The 22,677-nt window shown below is 45.5% G+C and overlaps 1 protein-coding gene and 1 long non-coding RNA gene across 2 annotated transcripts in view; one reads left to right on the top strand and one right to left on the bottom strand.

The window, feature by feature from the left end:
* SHISA6 (shisa family member 6) overlaps positions 1 to 22,677 on the bottom strand; it is a 378,159-nt gene that overhangs the window by 339,427 nt on the left and 16,055 nt on the right. The window contains exons 2-3 of the mRNA XM_032498808.1: positions 21,906 to 22,014; positions 20,161 to 20,221 (exon numbers count right to left, since the gene is read on the bottom strand). The gene's annotated coding sequence lies outside the window, so the exon portion shown is untranslated. The remainder of the gene's footprint in view (positions 1 to 20,160; positions 20,222 to 21,905; positions 22,015 to 22,677) is intronic.
* On the top strand, positions 1,259 to 22,672 carry LOC116669324. Its single transcript, XR_004326691.1, has 4 exons — positions 1,259 to 1,555; positions 5,130 to 5,141; positions 5,375 to 5,387; positions 22,663 to 22,672. It is a non-coding gene; the product is annotated as an uncharacterized LOC116669324 (long non-coding RNA).

Below are 22,677 nucleotides of genomic sequence, written 5' to 3'. Positions count from 1 at the left end.
TCTCTGAATCCTGACTGATAGGCCCCATTTCACAGATGAGGAAAGTGAGGCTCAGGGAGCATGAGTAACCTTGTGTGAGGCCACAGAGCAAGTGAAGGGGTAGAGCCAGACTTAGAATTCAGTCTGTCCAGCACTTGTGTTCTTACTTATTAGGCTGTGTGGCCTTACTGATAAAAATTCACTAAATGAGTAGATTCAGATAAATAAAACATTGGAAATGGTAGGAGTTTCAAAGTCAGGAAGACATTTCATTTTCTTGAATACCTACTCGGTTCCCAGAGAGGCTGGTCCTGGAACTAGGCATACCAGTGGCTCTAGAATCTAGTTTATGAACTATCACCATGGGCCCTTTCAATCCTGTTTATGATTAAACAACCACCAGTCAAATCTGGCTAGAGCTGTAAGCATAGCTTTCTCCTCCTTTGAAAACACTTTTAGAAGCATCCTCACAGACACAACTGTCTAGTAGAATGTGAAGGCAAAGATAAACATGCATACATTAGTGTCAGAAAGGGCTCTAGGGCAGTGATTTTATTTTCCATTCAGCGTGCTTCAGTTAGTGAAATACATGACTAGTCACTTCTACTTAAAGTGACAATAGAGAAGATTAATCCAGACACACCGTATCTTCTGAATATAGGCATGCAATTTGCATACACCAATGTTGCTAAACTCTAAAAAGCAACTTGACATTTACTTTTATTTAGGATTTTTAGGGGGAGATGTACCTCACTTATCCTACTATGGAAATTTCTAATGTCAGGGAAGAGCTCTGACCTGGAAATCATAAGATCTCAGGTCTAATCCTGGATGTACCATTCAAAGCTGTGCAACTCTGGGCAAAGCACTTCCCGTCTCTTCCGTGGGTTGGCACATCTATGAAAGGAGAGTCCCTAAATCACATCCACGGGCCTTTGTGATGCTTTGTAACATCTTCCCAACTTGACTGATCATTAGTATTTGCCATCCAGTTATAGGATAATCAAATGAGAACTTAAAGTTTTATAACATATGTTCCTTCCAGAAAGCATATTAAAAATCAAATGAAAACAATTTCGTTGTATGCAAATCTAATTCCACAGTGATAAGAGCACTCACGTCACATGAACCTCAGTCTTCTAAGGACTGCTCCTCCACTAGGAGATCCTGCGAGATCTTTTTTTCTAGGAAACTGAGTAAAACCCTATCTGATTAATTCTTGAACTTGAAGGAAAGCCCAGGAAGGGCAAGAAATAAAAGAGATGTCTGTCTGTGTAATTTGAAGATGGGATTTCAAGTCTTTTGAGATGGTCCAACACCTGGAATTACATCAACATGTGGTTTCTTCTTGCTCATCTAATATGTGCCAGAACAGTAGTTCCTGTAATTAACTAAAACAAATATGAGGCGTGGTTTCTATCTGCAAGGAGCTTGTGGAATTTGTATTGATGAAACAGGATCTTAGAATTAGAACGGGCCTTAGAGAAATGGTCTAATTCAGTGGTCCTCGAACTTCAGCCTGCATCAGAATCACCGGGACGTCCTGCTAAAACAGATTTCTGTGCCCTACCCTTGAGTTTCTGGTTAAGTAGATTTGCAGAAGCACAAGAATTTTCATTTCTAACAAATTCACACATGATTGTTGATACTGTTGGTTCGGGGGTCATACTTTAAGAACCAGCAGGCTTGGAGGCTCCCCATCTGTACTCAAGGGCTTCTAATGAGGATTGTGAACAGTCCACCTGCTACTCCAGCTTTCACAATCTGGCCTTAAACTCTTAGAAAGTTTATAAGAAACCACCCATTGGGACACCAATAATAAAGAATAATTTTTACTAGCAAATTTCCTACAAAGGGTTTATTTTCCATGGTTTGGTTCCTAAAATTTCCTATTGAGTTGAGTCAAAATTGACAAGGTTTCTAGATTGCTTTAAACACTGTCTTGTTCATTTTAAGGGTCAGCTTCAGTTAGGATTGAACCACTGTCTTTTCTACCCTTAAATATTTTGAATCTGATTCAGACCAAGTCATTTTCTGCCATGCTTAAGCAGTGAGGGAGAGTCCACAGTCCATTCTGTGGTTGAATAGCTTTTTCCAAAGTGAACCCTAAACCCACCTCCCCATTGGTGCTTGTTCTCCCCTTTGGAGCATCACAGACCAAGTCTTTACCTTCTGCTACTTAGAAATTGTTTCAATATCCAAAGGGAGCTGTCAGCACCCCACTGTCCCCCAGACACATCAATCTATCTCTCTCCTGTCTAGAAGTATCACCTCTGGTTATGTCTTTATCTCAGTTGTGACTGTATGACTTCACCTCAGCTGTTCCTGAGCTCATAGGGGCTTGGGGTAAACTCAAACTAAGGCTAGGTTTATTTTTATCAATCCAAAAATACTTACCGAGGACTTCCTACATGCCAAGCACCATGGAAGATTCAGTTAGAGATGAGGAAAAAACATTCTCTGCCTCAGTCTTCATGGGGTTCACATTCTCGTGGGGAAAAAATGAGTCTGTTGTATACTGACCTTCTTGACCTTCTATTCTCTCTTGCAGAACGTGTTGAATTTTTCTATACCTTTACCATCTTAAAATTAAATTTCTCCCCACATTTGAGACTTATTTTACCTGGATGTTGAAGGCTGTGTAACGTGAGCTCCCTCATTTACCTATTCAACATTGCGTATTGAGCTACACTGAGATTCACTCAGGAGTATAGTGAAATAGAAGATCGCTGGAGGAATCCTTCAGGAACTTCAGAGCATGGTAGTCGAGGTGAACTACAAAACTGTGATGGTTTTAAAACATGACCCCAAAATTCTTTGACATTCCCACCAGCAAGAGTTGGGCTGGGGGGTCTGTGTCCCCTCCCCTTGACCCTTGATAGGCATGTGATGCTTCGACCAAAAGAGTACAGCGGGAGACAAAACTGTGTCATAAAAAGCAATGCAGTTTTCACCTTGTTCACTGGAGCATTCATGCTGGAAACTACAAGTCCCATATGAGAAGCCTGACTACCCTGCGGCTGCCATATTGTGAGCAAGTCCAGGCTACGTGTTAAATACCTGTGAGGGCATATCAGCTGAGGTTGTCCCAGCTGAGATCCTAGTTTGTGGTCAGCATCAGCTGCCAGTCATGTAAGTGAAGACGGCTCCAGATTATTCCAGCCCCCAGGGAACAGAGCCTTCCCAGCTGAGTCCCCAGACAACTTGGAACAAAGACAGATCATTCCCACAGAATCTAAGTTGTTTCATTGCACTAAGTTTTGGATAGTCTATTATGCAACAATAGTAACCAAAACAGAGACACATAACCGGGTCTGTACTCGCTGGTTCTCGTCCTTGTAAATTAGGATCAGAGCTTTTCCACATCTTTTCTGAATCTCTGTCCCCACTCCTTTTCTGTTTCTGTATCTGCTACCCTGTAATCAACCTACCCCTCTCTCTTACTCTCTCCCCACCAGCCATCTTCATCTTCAAATACACGTAGTTCTCCCCGAAATTTGTCAGACCCCATTGCCTCTTTCAGCCTTTGCCAGAGGAGGTGGTGAATGTCACAGGAACAGAACACAGAGTAAAACATGTTATAATTACGCACCTATAAGAGCCTACCCACTGCAAAAAGATGTCCAAGTCCCAATGGATGACCTGCTTGTCTCAAACAGCATTTGTAAAGCCATTTTTACAGTTCCATGGAGAAATGACTCGGTCCTATTCATCAAACAAATGATCATGAGGTAATTTAGAGACCCTATGATTCTTACTTAACTTCCAATATTCTGTCTGGGAAAACTGAAATGAATAGCCCCTTGTGAGGCCGGGAATCTGAGTGACAACTCTGTGTTCTGAGTCAGGACACTTTCAATCCTGTACTCAGATTAAATCTCTGCAGTAACCATAATGTCATCCAAACCACCATTTTTTTCCTTTTGCTTTCTGAGCATACAACACTAATGACCTTAGTACTCAACAGAAGATGAGAAAGCTTATATTAAAACAAGATCCCCTCTGGAAACTTGCTGGCATGCTAGCTGAAACCTGGGCACCCTACAGTTACCACTGGCCAGTCAGTGAAGAAATTGTGATTCAGAAGAAGGCAGAATTCATTGTCAGGAAGCCGTGGGAGTGATTCAGCAAGAGAGAAGCAGTGCTAGAGATACTTGCATTCACACGGTTGGAGTCCTGGTCAGAACATGAGAGAAGGGACCCCAGCGAAGCCTCTGGAAGGCTTTGCTGCCCAGAGAACTGTAATTCCACGAGAAGGGCAGGACCACAGTGGATGAGCTCCCCCTCCCCCAACATACAACACGAGTGGCTGCCGACTAACCTGCATCGGTTTCAAGAGGAAACAAAAATCATGCCAATATTGGTAGTTTTAGTAACAAAGGAAAGCCTGAGAAGAGCTTAAAGACCAGGTGGCAAACAAAGAAGCAAACAAACAAACAAAAAACCAATGTCTGCAACAGGCAGAAAAGGACCAAATTTATCAGCTCTCATGGATGTAGAAGCCTGACCCCTGGTGGTGTGCAAACCCGCAAGGTTCGTGCAGATCTATGCGCGTTGTCTTGATCATGGTTGTGGTTTCACCAGTGTATGCGTAACTCAAAATTGGTCGAATTGTACACTATAAATATGTGCAGCTTTTCATGTAACAAACATACCTCAATAAAGTCACGAAAAAGAAAAAAACACAGATCTGAACAACAACAAAAAAGAACTTGTTTATTGAAGTGCCTTTCTGCATCTCAAGATCTAAATGCACACAGTCCCTATCTCTTGATGGCTCCTGAGGGTACCACTCAGTCCTAGGGAAAGGTGGAATAAAATTAGCACCCGGCCCATCTCAATCTTTCCTCCAAAGCCATTAGACAGGATTTTTCTTAAAGGAAAGAGATTCTTTGTCTCTTTGACATTTGGTTGAAATATTGAAAATAAAGTATACGTAGCAGAGAGTGCCTGGCATATTCAATTCTCCATGTCTGTCAGGAAAGAAAGACAGGTACCTCACTGTAGAGTGTGATTTATGGCAACAAGAACATGAGAAAGTGTGTTTCTTTGTTGAAGTCAAAGGCGTCTTCCAATTATCGGAAAACAGGGCTTGTTTTTGAAGAGTTGGGAACAGGATGTGATGGTAGCAAACACCATGTACCTGTGAGGAGCGGAAGACAGTGTTTTGGGAGCGGTGGCCGCTCTGTAGTTTCACAAACCAGAAGGACTGTCACAGACAAGTCGCAGCACAGAAAAGAGAGCATGAGAGCATTGCAGTTCCCACCTTCGGTCCAGACTAAGCGTCCAAGCAGACCACCATGCTTTTCCTTAAACCAAAGCTAAAGCACCTTAGGGTTGAACAAAGCTATTTTTTCATGTGCAAATCTCCTCACTCAGTTAGTTCATTTATAAGCACTTGCTGAACTGTCTGGCAGGTGTCAAGGACACAGGCGAGATAATGGAGATAAACAGAACACATCCTTGACAACTCAGAACTCAGGTCTCACTGGGGAGACAGGAGAATCAGCAGTTACAAGACGACTTACCAGTGGTGAAGCAGAGATATGTGCAAGGCTCACTAGGAGAAATGACTCTCGCTGGAGAAATCCAAAAGTGCTTGGCACGAAAGAGGACCATTGACCATTGACTCAAGGATGAGTCAGAACTGGAAGAACAAAGCAGACATACTGATATGTTCTTGGCAGAGGATAGAGCACTGGGTGAACATATGTATTATGTTAGAAGCTTATGTGTGGGTTATGTGTTTGTGGATTAACACAAAACAAGGGAAAATGTGACGAACACCAGGGAGTTCTGTCCATCGAGGATAACCCAGGTGGGAGCAGCTTTGGTGAGTGAGAAGTTCCCTTTTGATGGGGAGGGGAGCAGTAACTAAAAGGGCAATGGAGAGTTGCAAGAGCAACCACACAGGGAGGCCAGGGCGTGGGCAGCTGCACCGGTTGATGGGCTGCAGACGGCAGCCCACACTCCGTTGTCCTGTGGACCAATATGGCTCACACAGATGTGGTGAGCCCTGGCATGGGACCACTTACCAACAAATGCCCAGCTCAGTGGCTTTATCCAGAAAAGACACTTCCCATTCATGAAATTGCTCTTCTGCTGTTGTCCATAGTTGGAGGTCTCAAGTCCTCAGGCTACCCTCCAGCTTAAGACCTCAATGAGATGATTGCAGAAGAATCTACTTATCCAGTTTGGGCGAACAAATTCTAGACACAGATAGAAGCTTTATTGTTCAAAGATGAAAAAATAGAAACAAAATAATATGGGACCTCTGAAAAGATCCTAAACACAGATGGATAGTATAATACTTACAAAGCAATAGAAGAACATTTTTTGGGGAAGATTTACTGCAGGAAACAGACATAAATTTTAGACACTTGTCTTGTATTGTCAACAATATTAAAACAAAAGACAACACAGTGAGATCAAAAGGCAGCTGCTAAGAGAGAGTTATAAAAAGGGAACTCAATGAGATAAGCAGAGAACATTACTTTCAAATATGTGAAAAGAGATTTTTTAAGGCATAAAAAAAAAGAATCAACAGTGCAAAAAAAATCACATTAGTAAGGTGGAGGACAGTTCTGAAGAACTCACTCAGAATCAAGAGGAAAAGGAAAAATAAAAATATAAATAGGGACAATGCCACAAATAGGTAGCCAAAAAGAGATCCAAAATACGGATTCATGGTATATTTGATGGAAGAAATAAGACAAATAGAGTGGAAGCAAGTACCAATGATTAAATAAAAGAAAGAATCTTAAACTGAAGACCTGAGCTGCAGGTCAAAAAATCAACGGATATTAGAGGTCCCACCAGATACAGATATGTCGTAAACTTAAGGGTGAAATAAGACAGATTTAACAGGTGACCTACCCTCCTATTTTCTAAAATCAGACCAACTTCTAAATTTTCCACTGAAACATTAATGCCAGCAGTTATCAGCAAGGTTATGGTGGAGAAGAGGGAAACCAAAATATTCTTGATGTACTTGTTTTAGTTAAGATGCTTCTTATTAAGAGACAAAAGCCCTGAGGAGGAGGAGCGAAGTGCTACGATTGGCAGTCTCAGCACCATCTCACAGAACAGGAGGGAAGCTCCCCGAAGGACTAGGGACGAAGGAGATGGGAAGTCAGGCCAGAAAGCCCACCCCCATACACACTGCGTTCCACTGTGTTCTACCCTGTGACCTCACACTCAAGTGCCCTTCTCCTTTGTGCGCACCTCCCCCAGATGCTCCTAACATGATGCTACAATCCCAGATAAAATCAATTCACCCACACGCCTTTTCTCCACAGGAAGACAACTCAGCATCTCCCCTGGCTACTGCATCCGTCTGCAAGTCCAGCATCTCTGGAAGATGTGCATTTCTCTCTATGAAGGCCATATGTGCATCCTCCAAAATCCTGCAGCCTCAGGCTAAAACGACAGATTTTGTCACTCCTAACAAGCTTAATGTTACAGTGATGGAGAGAAGGTAGGATTTACGCAGTAGTAACTAACGTAGAAAAGGGAAGAAGGGAAATTGACCTCAGTGGTCACTGGGCCGTGACAGCACCGGCTGGTGAGAAACGCAGAGGTCTCGAGCCCAGTAGTGGCACGAACAGGCTTCTCCGTCAGTAAATTGGATGGCCTGCTTTCTGCCCGCTTCGGCATCATCTTCACACCACAGCTGAGATGGGTACAAAGGAGGATTGGCGACAACACCCACTGAGCAGACCTCTGCCCCTCGGGCAGATAACACAGGCTGGGAGTTTTATAGGGGCTGAACAAACACAGGTCCCACTTAGCCAGGCTTGGCGTTTCTCTCATTATCATTCCCTTGAAACCTAGTTAAAAGAATTATATGATAAATGTCATTTCTGAAACTCTGTATAACTAACACTCATCTTAGTGAATGCTGTGGTCTCTGAATGCAGACCCTACCCATGGTGTTTCTGGCACTTAGGAACAGACCCATGTCATCATCCCACAAAGACTTGGAGCCGGACCTTGCAGACTCATGGCTGCTGCCTCTGACCATCACCCAACTGCCAAGCAAGAGCTAATGTGCTTTTGTTCCACGTGTAAAGAGAAAGTTTTAACTCTGACAAAGAATACACAGCAGAAGGCATTTGGGAGGGACTTGGTGGACCTTCAAGTGTTGTGATCTTACATCTCGATGAGTTTCCGTGCAGGCAGCTTCTCATATGGGCCCTGACGGTCACAATTTCCTGGTATTCACGCCCGTCCACTGAGCCTGGCCTGAACTTCCTGAGTGGCATCTAAGAGATCAGGTGATAAAGGACTGTGTCGTCTGTTTTGGGCACTTCCTCTCTTGCTCTCACCCTGGGGGAAGCCGGCTGCCATGTTTTGAGGCAACCCAGTAGAGAGGTCTATGTTGCTTGCCAGTCACATGAGACGGCTTGGAAGCAAATGGCCCCTCGACCCCAAGTCAAGCCTTCAGATGAGACCACGGCCCCAGCCAACACCTTCACTGTAGCCTTGTGAAAGCCTCTTAAGTCAGAGGCACCGAGCTATGCTGCCCTGGAATTATTACCTCACAGGAAAGGAGAGAGAATAAATGTGCGTTGTTTTAAGCTGCTAACTTTTGGGGTGATTCATTATGCAATAATAGGTAATTAAAACAATCTCTCACCCTCCTGCCCTGCCCTGCATTAACTTGAGTTGGGTGCAAAGAATTTGTCAGGGAGTCTGAAGATGTAAATGGCCACTGTCTTAAATAGCTGAACACCACAGACGGGGCCTTTCCTGCTTACGGGTAGGTACTTGGTACTAAAACTTGATCCTTTGTTAAGAAAATGTACTAGTCTACCGAAAACAAACCCAAAACCCAAAGCCAGCCTATTCCAACATTCTGACATCCTTCTAAAGCTCCAATCACAATAGGCACTTGGACCAAATCCTCAAACAGAAAGAGCTTTGGCTCCACAGGTAACAGTTTAACCAGTTGTTACACTGCTGCATAAGAAATACTGCCAAATTCCCAGCCAGGACTGGGGGTATCTTCACCATCTTAGAAACCACATCAGCGTAGCCAGTTCCCCATCGGGGTTCTGTACCACACTTAGACCAGCCTGAAAAAAAAGAAAGAGAGAGAATGTGTCCACTGAGATAAGTGGGAAATGCTGTGCATAAATCTCTGAGCACAGTTAAATTCAGAGGCTTCAGGGATCACATCGGACATCAGAATTCTCTATCCATCTCTCACCTTGACTCCACTTGCTTTTAACAGAGTCTCACCACATAGCAGTCACAGCGTCTCCTGGCTGCCCCAACTAACACGCTTCTCAGTATAACAATCTCGGGGGAAACAGAATTTCACTCCTTCAGTAACCCCCTAGCAGTCCCTGTGGTCAAGGATGGGATTCTCATAAAGACATAACAAGAGATATTCCCTTGACAGAGGGAGTTGTAAAGCCTGGCAGGCAGGCAGAAATGGCACACTCCACTTCTCTCTTACTGCCCGAGTGTGCTTCCCAGACCAGCAGCGTTGGAAATGGAAATGCAGCTCCGCAGCCTCCCCCCAGACCTTCTCGAGCAGCCTCTGCATTTAACAGGTTCCCCAGGTGATTTGCATGCACCCCACAGTCCAGAAGCGCTGCATTAGTAACACCCAAGTGGCCCCCCAGGCGAGAATGCAGTGGAAAACGTTTAAATGTCAGGACTTAGAAAGTATAATACCATCTATCTGCCCTGAAAGGTGGCGTTCAAAGACGTCCAGCCCTCTGAGAGAGACACAGTGAACCCAAGGATGGAGATGCTGAGATTTAAAAGGGCAAACCACGAGCATTCAAACTATTTTAAACAGAATTATGAGTAACAGGGTATCTGGGTTGAGCTGCAGGTCTGCTCTCTGAGCCTCAATTTCCTCATTTCTAAAAGAAGATGTTTCTTCAGAGGTGCTCAGCCCCAGCTGCACATTAGAATCAGCTGGGAAGGCTGACAAATACCACTGCCAGGCTCCATCCAAACCAGCTGAACCAGGATCTCCAGTGAGGAGGCCCGGACTGCCTTCGTTTAGGACTTTCAGGTGGTTCTAATAAGGATTCAGGTTTTCATCAAAGTCACATCCAGGGCGAAGTCCCAGAAAAGGCTAACATCTAGCTCATGCATGGCCTTTGCGAAAGCATGCTGGGTTTCATCCCTATGTTACAGCTGGTGTTTACGACTGCGTGGAAGGGTGGGATCTTTTCCCCTTTCGAATCCTTCATGTTCTTCAAGGAGCTGATGTCACACCGAAGGTCCGAGCTTTTCCCCTCAGGCTCTCAGTGGGCTTCTGCACGCACATTTCGGGGTGGAAGCTGAGCCCTTCCTCTAGTCTGAGAGTTCAGTGGCATCAAGGTGGCAAAGGAAAGAGGAAGGTGCTCCAGATAAAAAGGAAGAATTGGCAGTTCTCTGGAGGTGAGGATGGAGAGACAATCCAGAGAGGAGTAGAGGTAAGAACAGAAATGAGGGAAAGCAAAGATAGTAAAGCAATCCATGAGGTGACTGCTCTACAGAAGCCCACATTTTATTACAATATACAACGTGGCTGGTGTGAGTGGATATTCTGTGGAGACCAAAAAGGGGCTGACATTTATGAAGATGAGGATTTCAATCCAGCAGAGGTAGCATCTACAGATAACATTATTGAACTTTGAGGAGCCTAAGCCAGGACCTGCAGAAGCACTTTGGGAGGAGAGCAAAACTAATGGATGTCCATGGTAATTGCATCCAGATCTCCAAGGGCAGTGGCTCTCCAAGTGACAACTGCTTGTATCTTGCTTCCTCTCTGAATAAACTCATCTTGGCTCTACATAGCTCCCTTTATACTGTCATTCCTTCTTTCATGTGGGAGCCACTGATATGAGCTGGGGACACAGTGGAAAGAAAATAGACAGGTCACGGGGATTAATGTCCAGTGTGGAGGATAGTTATTAATTAAGTTTATAATTGTAAATTGAGGTCAGAGCTATGAAGGGAAGAAATGTGGCTCTATGAGAACAGATAAGAAAGGAATTCATGATGGAAAAGGTGGTCGGAGAAGGTCTTCATGAAAGAAAGATGTTTGAGTTGAGATCAGAGTAAGGGGGGGAGGGTGCATCCACGCCACAGAGTTCGGTCTTCAGCACAAGATCAACAGGAAGCTATTGAACATTTCCAGGCAGAGGGTGAAAAAAATCACTGTGCGGTGTGGAGAAAAGGGTGAGAGGCTCCGAGCAGATGTGGCAAGACTAATCACAAGGCTCTTCCCATAGTCCAGCCAGAGTGATGACTTGAATCCCAGCAACAGCAGTAGGGATGGAAAGATGTTACCTGCAGATTTAGCAGGTCAAATTGGCAGGACTTGGTGCTGGATTCAGAGTGAGGAGTGAAAGAGAACGAGGTTTCCTGAGTGTCTGGCTAGTGCCCCAGGGTGGATGGCACTGCAACTCAGAGGCAGAGTAGGAACCTAACATCAGATTATTCCCCTCTCCTGTTGTGCTGTTTCCATTTAGAGGTTCCAAATAAGCAAGCCAGCTAGTAAGAAGGCCAGCAGGTCCGATGGAGGGAGGAAACTCTTATGAGCTACATTTTGCCCCGTGGCTGCACATCCCACCTCTCAGGTAGCTCCTGACCTACACCCCCCAACTCCTGTCGTCTGAGATAAGGATGATGATACTCTTCCTGAGGGATTCCCTCGGAAACTCTTCAGAATTTCTAGGTGACCAAAGAGAGGCCCTCATTCTGTTCAGCCACAGCTTAGGCTGTGATGGTTTGAAGGCCAGGTCCATACCCTCTGGGAGGTACAAGTACTTGTTTATGGGATAAACCTTCTAGCCTGTTAACTACATAATTGTTCTCTTGCCTTCTGAAATATGGTCCAGCAGAGAAGGAGAAACCAGTATGCCAGCCTCTCCATCTCACTTTTAAGGGCATTAAAGTCCCACTCGGGCCACCATGTGAAAGCAGAATCTTACTCGCTGTCTTCCCTAATATTCCTACCACGGACCCTCCCAGGACCCTCCCAGGACCCTCCTCCACTTGGTGATGCAGATGAGAAGATCTGTGGTATTCTAAGGTGCAGAAGGCTTGGCCCCATTAGTCATGTCCTCCTTCCTGAAATATTTCTCTCACTTGGCTTCTGGGAGCCATTTCTTTGCTGATTTTCCTCCCATATCACAGGCTACCTCTAAATCTTCTCTGCTGGTTACCACTTTTCTTCTTAACCTTTAAAATTTGCAGTTCCCTAAGGCTAAGTCCTTGGACTGCCTTTTTTTCCCTCCTCATTTATTCCCACTCTCTGGTGTTCCCTTCCGGTCCTGTGGCTTTAAACATTATTTATAACCCGATGATCCCCTGGTCCTGATGATCCCCTGGCCTCAATATCCCTTAGTTATCCGGTTGCTTTCTTCCCATATCTCCATTTTTATATGAAGCCTAACATATTTAAACCTGAATTTTGATTTCCTGCCACCCCTAAGCATTTTCCCTTCACTGGTCTCCCCACCTCGGTTCATGATAACGCCGTTCATCCAGTTTTACTGACACCAGAAACACCCTCATCATCTAAGTGTAGTCTGTGCACAATTGCTGTCAGCTCTGCCTTCAAGGTTAATCCTGGATCCAATCACTTCTCTCGAGACCTCCACCAGGACCATCCTGTCCAGGGGACCATTATCTTTCTTGGACTCCTGCCCTGACCTCCCAAATGAACTCTCTGTTTCCATTTCTGCATATCCTCAAATCTTCACCTGGAAGTCAGAGCCATCCATCTACAATGTGAATCAGACTGTTGCTCCCTGCCCTTCACTGTCCAGTGAGTCTCGACCCACTTCCGTCAACTCGAATCTGACTGTGACCTAAGAGGCCCTCAGCCCACCTGTCCGGCCTCACCTCCCGCCCCTCTCCCCACCGCTCCTCAGGCTCAGCCACACAGGCCTCTTCGGTGTTCCTTGAACATCCCAAACACCTCCCACCTTCTGGCTTTCTTCTTCCTCCTGTAGGGAGGGCCCAGCTGCGTCTGCTGCCCCTTCAGGTCTCTGCTCCAACCTCACTGCCTCAAAGAGGCCTCTTTAAGCATTAAAAAAGAAACACTGAGCCCCCATTACTCTTTATAACCTTACTCTGCTTTATTTTCCTTCAGAGCACGTGCCACTTTCTGACATGATGATTTTCAGTTATTTACGTCTTTGTGAGTCTCTCCTACAAAAGCATGAAGCCGTGAGGACAGAGAATGTGCCTGCTTCACCCACCGCTGTGTCCCCAGTGCCTGGCACAGGGTCTAGCGCATCGCAGGTGCTCCAGAAACACTTCTGAGCAGATGAAGGAATGAATGAATGCCTAGTTCTATTTAAAGAAGGCTGAGGAAAGAAAAACCTATGGGACTCAAAGAGAGTACACAGGAAGATGCTCGCTCTTTGACGATGGTCCATGGGTTTTGGAACAAGTTGAGAAATATTAGGGGGCGGGCAGGCTGAGGAGAAAAAAGCAAGCTGTAATTTAAAAAAAAAAAAAAGATAGGGTTTACCTTGTCTTGTTGAAAGGAAAAGAAGGTAAAACCAGAGCAAAGAATGAGGATATCAGGCCAGAATACTTCCTGAGAGCGCGAACCCTCAGGTCGGAATGCAGACAATAAAACCAGGAGAAGGACTTTCTAAGAGAGTAAAACACATTATGAAAAAGCAGAGAGAGAAAGAGGAGACGGAAGAGAAGAAAACTACGACTCCATTGTATTTACAAAAAGCTGGGATGTCCTTAACTGAATGTTTGTGTGAATGGCTTTGGTTTTCCTGGCGGTGGGAGACGAGTTCCAATACTGTGTGAACACTATGGAAATTCATTTTGCAATTTTTTGAAATGCCTGTGAGAAGCGAATGCAATAATAGATGTGCAAGTAGAAAGGGTTCTGCAGATGAAAGGTATTGTCCTGAAAAGAATAAAAAGCAACACTGCTAGGACGTGAGAGTTAACTTTGGGGAGCTTGCTCAGAAGCCCAAGCAGCCCAGGACCCAGGGCCGTGAGCAAGGCCAGCTCTCCTGTAGCTGGTGAGCGAGGCAGCCAGTGACGACCTGCCGATGCAGCTGCTGCTCGTGGGAGGTGGACAAGGAAGAGAAGACGCACACCTCCTGGGGACCCTTGGCCCTTCAGAATGCTCAGAGCTAATCTTGCCTAAAGTATCAATATATTTTCCATGCCATCTCACCTATCCAGAAGGCCCCCCTTTGGCCATAACGGTTGTGAACCAGGCAGGTGAACAGATGCAGACAGGTGGAGTCAGGGAGCTGACTCAGAAAGCGCCTAAACAGGGACACTGTTCCTGAACAACCAGCAGATGACAATGACACCTCCTGCCTGAAGGACGGCTTCTGTCCTAGATGACAGGAGAACACTGTCCTCCCTGCCTTCTCTGTCAAATTTTGGCATTGAACTCTGAAAGGCACAGCCTGCAGCCCTGCTGGAAATGTAGCCGGAGAGTTTTACAGCAGCGGTGAAGGCACTTTGCAAAAGGGCTCTTTGAGGCCAGCTCTGACATCCCACAATGCCAAAGTCAAAGCTCCATCCCCTCGTCCATCCTGTGCATCTTTAGAGTGATCTGGAGGCAGAGCTGAGCTAGCAGCACCAGTCCTGATGCTCTCCATCCTGGAGGGAAGGAGCCATATTTTACCCAACAAAGACAGTCCCCACCAAGGACCAGGGTCGGAACAACCAGAGAAGGCCCAGCCTCTGCCATTTGTTGGCACTTTCCTTTGCCTTGTGTCTTGGAGGCAGTGTCTTGGGCAGCCTCTCTTGCTCAGACATGGGGTGATGCCTGCCTCCTCAGTGTCCCCTCCCAAATCCCAGATGCCCACGCCTGCCTCCCTCCTGCAGCTCGAGCAGGTTCAGCCTCCCAACTGTCAGCAGAGGCTAGGACTTGGAGACTGAAGCTGCTTGCTGGAGTAACACTGGGTGACCTTATGTCCTCAATCAAACTCTCTGGGCCAATGCTACAGGCACAGCCCTGCTACCAAGTCACTTTCCCAAGCCTGACACCTTTTCTGGACACATTTCCAGGATGAGCAAATAAAATAGCATTCACCCTGCTACTTGGGTCCTGAGACAACACTGACAACTTCCACCCCAAGAGCAGAAGCTTTCCCCAGCACTCTCTGCTTGGGAATGAAAACTGATGAACCTAGTATGATAATCTCTAGGTCCATCCATGTTGCTGCAAATGGCAGTATTTCATTCTTTTTTGTGGCTGAGTAGTATTCCATTGTATAAATACACCACATCTTCTTCATCCATTCATCTGTGGATGGACATTTAGATTGCTTCCATGTCTTGGCTATTGTAAATAGTGCTGCTGTGAACATTGGGGTGCATGTATCTTTCTGAATTAGAGTTTTATCTGGATATACGCCCAGGAGTGGGATTGCTGGATCACATGGTAACTCTGTTCTTAGTTCCACTATGCTGTACACCAGAAACTAACACAACATTGTAAATCAACTATACCTCAATAAAGATAAAATAAATAGTACACTGAGAAAAAAAAAACCCTGATGGACCCAGGAAGATGCTTTCTTTCTCTGTGTGCTAGGACTCTTCTGGAGACAAACCAGGTATCTCTCCAGTGCGACAAAACAGCCATTCTTAGACTAAAAGGGAAGTTTTTGTTCCTGCTGCAAAGTTTATACAGTTCTTTTAGATGCCTGGGGCAGATGAGAAGAAGGATCAGGTTGGTATCTGCTTCTTTCTCTCAAATATCTTAGCAATGTGGAGCCTATATCAGTCAGAATAGGTTAGGTTATGCTGCTGTAACAAAAAGCACCTCAAATTTCATTAGGTTCAAGCAAGAAAAATGCATTTCTTGTTCATGTTGCACATCGCCTGAAGAGGGCTCAGCTCATTGGAGTCACTGAGGAACCCAGCCTAATGGAGGAGTCACTATATTAAACATTCTAGGTTATCATATCAGAAGGAAAAGAGATCTGGAGAGGCTCTTGTGAGAGCAATTAAATGCTCCAGTCTACAAGTGACACATGGCACTTCTGTTCACAGAGTATTGGTCAGAACTGTTAAATTAGATGCATCCAATCACAAGGGGTCAGGTGGTAAAATCATATCCTGCTCTAGAAATAAAGAGAACCAGAAACGTTTGGCAAACAGCACTAATGGTGACCACAAAGAACATGGGGTTAGGAAGCCAGCTCCTGGGTGCCAGTGCTCTAGGAAAAAGTTCACCCTTTGCTCCAAGCAGGCCCTCATCTTTTGCTATTCAGTTTCAAGCCAGGAGAGGCCCTGTGATGACCCTAATGGGAGGGTTGAGAGAGGAAGTGGTGGCCAGAGGGTCTTCCGTGGGAGAGATTTTGTTACCCTCCGGTGACATTTATTGAATGGCATTTACTATGATGGATGACTCGTGGAAGCATTGCATTTAAATGTTTATCGATCCCATAGTACACTGGACAGGACCCAGGAGATGCTCAGAACTGGGCACAGAGCCAGGCCAGCCAGCTGCACTGTATCACCTGGGGCTGACAGATGCCAGCATCCAGCCCACTAAGGGCACAGCATCTTCCTCAGCCCCACAGGACACATGTGAAACCTTAAAGTTCAGTTCTCCCCGTGTAAAGGCGGGGCTGCATCGGCCCAGAAGGATGAGGCCTGTGACGAGATCTTGTTTGTCTTCAGATTCACACCAAGGGTTTCTTTTCTTTTCACTTTTCAGTTGTGCAATGAATGTCAGCGGTAACAGGTACAATGCCTTCTAGCCAATCCCTCCTCGGACACGTTCCCACAGCCTGGGAGCACATGCCACCTCCAGTCTCCCTCCAGGCTCCTCCGGAGCCTTCCAGGAACCAGAACGTCATGCCTAGTGAAAGCTCTCTATGGACCCTCTCTTCTAAGTGACGCCAAGGACCAAAGGACGCCAAAACGTAGAGTGGTGCCCTTTGTGCTGCTGCCAAGTGGGAGCAGTGATGCTGGAGACTCCAGGCAGCCCAGATGCAGCCACGCCATCCCTGGACTCAGAGAAATGCCTGAGAGGCAAGCAGCTCGGAGGTCACTGCTCAAGTTCTCGAGGATTCTGAAGGAAAAGGCTGCAGGTGCCTCGGCAGAGGGAGGGGCAAAAATAAAATGCAAGTTACTCCTTCCACAAGATTAATCCTACCTTGCTTTATCGTTCAGACTCTCGAGGGAGCTTCAATTGAAAGGGGGTTTTACTGCTTGTCTGTGGTTGACAATAAATAGTTAAGTCCCAGTTTTTGACCTTGAAAACCTTTTCCTGTGATAATATTTGTAAGGACTCTTTGAGTTGTGACACACAGAACTTGAATGGGATTAAGAGGGAGAGAAGTGAATTAGTGGCCAAATAACTGAAAAGTCAACATATAGCTAGATCAGGGTGTCAACTCAACTGCTCATCAGGAATCTCTCTTCTTTCTGTCTGTCTCTCTCTCTGTCTCCACCTCCGTCTGTCATCTCCATCTGTCATCTCCATCTCATCTCCATCTCTATCTCTCTCAATCTCTCCCTCTCTCTCCTCTGCTTTCCTTTGTTTTTCCTTCATTCTCATGAAGCTAACTCTTCTCATGAACCAGCAACACAACAGGACAGGATACTCATTCTTAGAACCGAGCACCACCAGCAGAAAGAGAGCTGCCCTTATCCCCCTAGTCCGAGAAAACGTCCCATGAGTGCCTCCTCTCAGCCCAGCCCCAGTCCTTTGTCCATCCCAAGCCAGCAACGGGAGTCAGACAAGGCAGTACAGCTGACCAGCCACCTGAATCCAGAGCTGGGTGTTGAGGGCTTAGCCCCCTGGCGTGGCAGGGACTGATTCCTGCATGCTCCCGGGGGGAGAACAGATGGGTAAGCAGGGAGAAACACCTGCTAACCGCCACGGAAGTGCTGAGCCGCATCTCGCTCCCTCTCCGAGCAGCCATTAGTCACCGTTAAATGGCTCTTCTGTTTAATTCAGTAAGTTTACTGTTGGGCCTGAAGATGTTGAGCCCAAACAAAACACTGGCTGCCCCTCCCTAGCTCCTCTTCTGGGCTTCACGGTGGTCAAAAGACAAAAAAGTGAGTTTCTCTCTACGGGGATCCAAGTGTCTGCTCCCTGAGAGTGGGACTCTAGAAACTTTAGAAGGATATGCAGGACCGATGCTAACTACCAACCACAGGACTGGGCTGAGGTTTTTAAAAGCTTCCAGTTGTTTGTAAAATACAGTTGCTTTGTCCAAATTTGCTACATTCAAATTAAAATCTCTGCTTACCTAACTGTTTACAGAAACCCTCACAAATTAGATTAATAATTAAAAAAAAAAGACAAGACAACAAGATAATTAAGTCTGATTTGCTCCAGAGCAGGTTGGTGACAGCCCTGGAAACGTGCCAACACTAATTGACTGGCGATATTTCCCATACAGTTAATTGCAAAGGGTCATTGAAAGCCCTGAAACCCTCCCAGGCGCCCTCAGCCGAAGTGTGGAGAAGGGATTTAGAAGTGTGAAGGGGACCGTGGCGGGGAAGGGGGCCCCCGGGGACATCTGGTCCTTCCTCTCCTGGAGCGCTGTTGCCATCGGTGCTGTCAGATCCCGTCACCTCTCTGGCCTTTGGTCTTCTGGACGGTAACATGGTCATGGGCACTGAGGGAGGAGAGGCCAGGCCAGAGAGGGGCGACCAGCCCTTCTCTGTTCTCCCCCAGCTTTGATTAACCTGTGACCATGTGCAAGTCCTGTGCTGGAAATAGCAAGGACACAAAGATGTGCCTGCAGGTCACTTGAGCAGCAATGGGTAACTTTTAAAATGGCAAGAAAATGATACAAATGAACTTATTTATAAAACAGAAACAGACTCACAGACATAGAAAACAAATTTATGGTTACCAAAGGTAGGCGGGGGCGGATAAATTAGGAGTTTGGGACTAGCAGATACAAACTACTATACACAGAATAGATGAACAACAAGATCCTATTGTACAGCACAGGGAACTAAATTCAATAGCTTGTAATAACGTATAATGAAAAAGAATATGAAAAGATATGTATATATACATATAACTGAATCACTGTGCTGTACATCAGAAACTAACACATTGTATATCAATTATATGTCAATAAAAAAATAAAAATAAAAATGTATGTTTGGGAAAAAAATGGCAGAACAAATTCAGTGGGCTACCAGTAACAGGACACTGGCGCTGAGGAAGAGATGAATTAACCAGCAGGGAGAAAAGAGCAGGAGAATCAAGGAAGACTTAGTTGGGAAGATTCCCTTTCAGTGAGGCCTTGAAGAATCAGACTTAGGTGCTTGGAGGAAGGGAGGGGAGGGGAGACCTGCCTGAACAGGGAAACAGTAGGGTGTTAAGGAAAGACTGAACACGTGAGTGAGGCTGGAGTGTTCTGGCCACTGAAAGGGTGTCCTACTCTTTGGGGGCCAAGACCCTCCAACCCTGTCTATCGGCAGAACTCACATGGGACCAGGAATCTCACAGGAACCTGGGACGCCCTAGCCCGGGAGGCAGACATGTTTCAGGGTACGAAGCTGTTAGTGGCCAGGTTTCCTTGCTGCCCCCTCAGTGGGGATGTTCTTGGATCTCCGCCTTAGTGCTTGGTGTTAATTAACTCAGCTCTCCTCTGCCTCTGGATCCCCTCCCTGTGGCGATGAGCCTCGCTGACTGCCTGTCACCCTCACAATTTCAGCGCATCCATGGCTTCTGCCTCGTGAAAGCTGTGTATTGTCCTCTCTGCATTTTTTTTTCACTTTGGCTCCTTGCAGCAATGAATGATTTCCTACCTACACGTCCAGCTGAAATCCTCACAAAGGGGAACCTCATTAGTCTTGATGACAGATGACAGATACCCGATTTTGATCATGTCTGGTATTAGTTAAATCAGACACGTGGGACGGAATGTGGACGCCTGCCAGTAATTTGCTGGGGCCCTTTGTCTCAGCCTGGTGCTGTGGGAAAGGACTTCTCAGGAGGGGTTTAGTGTTAGGGTGATTGGCTTGTCTGTTGCAAAAAGATATAGGAAAGCTGTCTTAGAATGGGTGCCTGGATGAACCTGAATTCTAGACCAAAGATTCTCAAGCTGGAACGTGTACCAGCACCACCTGGAGGCGGCCCCCAGTTTCTGACACCGTAGGTCTGGGCTGGCCCGAGAAACCGCGTTTCCGACAGGTTCCCAGGCAGTGCTGATGCTGCCTGTCCCAGGACCATGCTTGCAAAACACTGACCTGGACTGATTCAGACTCCTTTCCTTGGGCCAGTCTGGTCTGCTGCCTGTGTGTGCATTGCCTGTGAATGAAGAACGGTTTTCACATTTGTAAATTGTTGGAGAAAAGCAAACAAAAAATACTTTGTGACATGACTGTTATATGAAATTCACACTTCAGGATCCATAGATAAAGTTTTATTGGAATACAGCCATGCTCATTCGCTTACACAATGTCTACGGCTGCTTTTATGACACGATGGCAGAATTGAGACGTGGCAACGGAGACCGCAGGACCCAGAAAATATTTGCTATGTGGATTTTTATTGATGATGTTAGCCAATTCCTGTTTTAGACTAAGGGGTCTGATATTATTCTAAATGTGTTGAGATTTATCTGAAGGAGAGATACACCTAGTCCTAGACATTCCCTTGAGGAAGTCTTTGACTCACTAAATGATCCGGTCCTCAAGTTTCTGCTTCCTGGGCTCAAGATCGAGTGACCACCTCCCCCAGGACTGTCTCTGGGCAAACCATCTGAGCCCCCAGGTGAGGATCTACCTCTTGGAAGCTGGGTCAGGGAACTGAATTTCTGACTTGTCAGCAGAGCTGATTCCTCCCCCAGAGCACAGCTGCCCTTCATACTGGCTGGTTCAATAGATCATCATCTATTTCCTGCTTAAAATAATTAGTGGGACTGTGGCCTGCTCCCCGGGCCAACCCCAAGGGAGGGGATAGATGTGAGCTCCGTGCTTCCTGGCCATCTGGGAGTTGTTACCCGGCATTCCCAGAGCAAACTTCTTGGAACCTTCTGGCTTTTACATGCCGACAATCTATGATCCGTGAACTAACTTAAGAGATGTACAGGGATTCGTGGCTTTCTATTCCTTCCTCTCCATCCTCTCCCATATTTGCAATGCTGATTCCCCACCTCCTCCTCCCCATCCTCTTCACTCTTTCCCCCCTTAGCTTGTTAAATTAAGACCAATAATAATAATAACTAACCCTTAGTGAATGCTTATTTTGTGGGGCTGTTCTCAGCCTTGAGTGTAGATACCATTATTAGTCCTCAAGAAAACCACGAGATTTGCAGCATGGATGGAGCTAGAGATTATCCTACTAAGTGAAGTAAGTCAGTCAGAGAAAGGCAAATACCATATGATATCACTTCTATGTGACATCTAAAAAAAAAATGACACAAATGAACCTATTTACAAAACAGAGAGACTCACAGATGGAGAAAACAAATTTATGGTTACTAAAGGGGAAAGGTAGGGAGGGACAAATTAGGAGTTTGGGATTAGCAGATACACACTACGTTATATAAAACAGATAAACAATAAGGCCCTACTATATACCACAGGGAACTATATTCAATAACTTGTAATGACCTATAATGAAAAAGAATGCACGTATGTATAACTGAATCACTATGCTGTACTGTGTATATGTATTACGTATATATACATATGTATATATGTACACGTTTCTGTACACCAGAAACTGACACAACATTGTAAATCAACTATACTTCAATTAAACAAACAAACAAAAAAGAAAACCATGAGAAAGGTGGAATTATTACCCCTAAAAAAATGAGGCACAGAGAGGTTAAGCAACTGTCTAACGTCAAACAGCTGCAATTGGGAGACCCAGGCAGGCTGATTTCCAGTCCCTGCTCCTACCCTTATGGGTCTCGCCCCTCGGCCATGCTATAGATTCACTGGTCCTGAGAAGAATTCTGTCTGGAGGATGAAAAGACGCTTACCTCAGTCTCTGTTTGAAATGTGAAAGATGAAAAATTCATCAAGCTTTTCAAGGCAAACATCTTTGTGACCTTGAGTAGACGAAGATTTCTTAAACAGAACATGAAAGAGCTAACCATAAAGGAAAAAAAAAAAGATAAATTAGTGAACGTTTAAGTTAAGAACTTCTATTTATCAAAAGGCACCATTAAGAGATTGAAAAGATAACCCTTTTCTTCCCTCCCTACAGGCAAAATATCTGTTAGACTCTTCATAGAAAAGGATATCCAAATGGCCATTTAATATACCAGAAAGTGCTCTACTCTATTAGATATCGGGAAAATGCAAATTAAAACAGCAATGTGATACACTCCACCTCCCCCAATTGAAAAACAAAACTACGCGTTTGTCTTTCAACAACCAAGTGTCGGCAAGGCTGTGGAGCAGCCGGCTGGTGGGAATGTAAACTGATACAATCCCTGTGGACAACCAGAGGCATTTACTGGTGCTTAACACAGCCACACCCGGTGACCTAGCCCTTCTAGTCTAGGTGTGTATCCCGGAGAAATGTGTGCATAGGGTCATCAAAAGAAATGTACCAAACATCTCATAGCAGCACCATTTGTAATAACTCCCAAGTGGGAAATACCCAAATGTACACCAATAGTAGAATGGATAAGTAGGGTTATACACACACAGTGGAATACTATACAGCCATGACACACCAGCAGCACAAGTACAGTATGGATTAATTACTCTTACAGGGTTGAGCAAAGGAAGCCAGACACAGTCTGC

The sequence above is a fragment of the Camelus ferus genome, chromosome 16, assembly GCF_009834535.1.
Source record: "Camelus ferus isolate YT-003-E chromosome 16, BCGSAC_Cfer_1.0, whole genome shotgun sequence".
Taxonomy (NCBI): Eukaryota; Metazoa; Chordata; class Mammalia; order Artiodactyla; family Camelidae; genus Camelus; species Camelus ferus.
The sequence above is the reverse complement of the archived record's forward strand: the minus strand, read 5'-3'. Positions and strand labels throughout refer to the sequence as shown.